The following is a 1,541-nucleotide window of genomic DNA, read 5'->3' as shown; positions in this document are numbered from 1 at the left end:
TTTGTTAGGTTTACCAATGGTTTGTCAATTTTATTAATCCTTTCAAAGTACCAACTTCTTGTCCTGTTGCTTTTTCCAGTGTTTCTGTTTCTATCTCAATTATTTCTGCTCTAGTTTTTATTATTTCTTTTCATTTGATGACTGTACATTCCCTCTGTTGGTCTGTTTCTAATTGTTGGAGATGCTGTGTTAATGTGTTAATTTTGGTTCTTACTTCATTTTGGATGTGTGCATTTATTGCAATAAATTGTCCTCTCAGCATGGGTTTCATCTTGTCCTGGAGATTTTGGTATGTTGTGTTTTCATTCTCATTTGTTTCTAGGTACTTTGTGAGTTCACAGTTAATTTCTTCTATTACCCAGTTGCTTTTCAGCAGGGTGTTATTCAGTTTTCAATTATTTGACTTTTTTTTTTTTTTTGCCTTGGTCTTCTTATTAGTGATTTCTAGTTTTATAGCATTGTGGTCTGAAAAGATGTTTTGTAGTATTTTGATGATTGTAAATTTATGGAGGCTTGCTTTGTAACTTAACACATGGTCAGTTCTTGAGAATGTTCCATGTGTACAGGAAAAGAATGTGTATTGTGCTGGTGTTGGGTTGAATGCTCTGTACACATCTATGAGATCAGGTTAGTTGATTGTTCTGTTTAGTTCTTCTGTATCTTTGTCGAATTTTTTTCTGGTTATTCTATCTCTTTTCGAAAATGACATGTTAAAATCTCCTACTATAATTGTAGATTTGTCTATGTTTTTCTTCTATTCTAGTAGTGCGTGCTTTATATATCTTGGTGCTCTTGATTAGGAGCGTAGAAGTTTGTTATGGTCATGTTATCTTGCACAATTGACCTTTTAATCATGAGATAGTGTCCTTTATCTTTTATGCAGGTTTTTGTCTTAAAGTGTTGTGTGCGTGTTTTTTTTTTTTTTAATTATAGGTTAGCATTGCCATTCCTGATTGATTTTTAATGCAATTAGATTGGTATTTTTTTTTTCCCTCCTTTAACTTTTAGTCTGTTTTTGTCTTTGTGTGTAAGGTGTGTCTCTTGCAAGCAGCATATTGAAGGGTCTTGTTTTCATAGTCATTCTGCAACTCTCTGTCTCTTCACTGGCACATTTACTCCATTGACATTCAGTGTAACTATTGGTAGGTATGAATTAATTTCTGTCATTATGTTAATTTTTGTGGTGCTATTCATTCCTTTGTTCTGCATGCCTTTTTGTGCTGAGTTCATGTTTTTTGCTATTTCTTGTCAGTTTCTTCTTAGTTTTCATGTTTGCTTGTTCTGTTTGGAAGTTCATTTTATGGTAAGTGGTGAAGTATTAACTTTCTTTGGGGTTACCCTCTAGTCTATTAACTTTTCCTCCATTTAAGACAGTCTAATGCATCAAGAAAAGATGGAAAGAATACACACAGTCATTGTACCAAAAGGATATGGTTAATGTTCAACCATTTCAAGAGATACCATATGAACAAGAGGCAATGATATACTCAGAGAGGAAGTCCAAAGTGCATTGAAAGAAGTGGCAAAGAACAAGGCACCAG

The sequence above is a fragment of the Chrysochloris asiatica genome, unplaced genomic scaffold (genome assembly GCF_000296735.1).
Source record: "Chrysochloris asiatica unplaced genomic scaffold, ChrAsi1.0 scaffold00204, whole genome shotgun sequence".
In the NCBI taxonomy this organism is placed as follows: Eukaryota; Metazoa; Chordata; class Mammalia; order Afrosoricida; family Chrysochloridae; genus Chrysochloris; species Chrysochloris asiatica.
The sequence above is the reverse complement of the archived record's forward strand: the minus strand, read 5'-3'. Positions refer to the sequence as shown.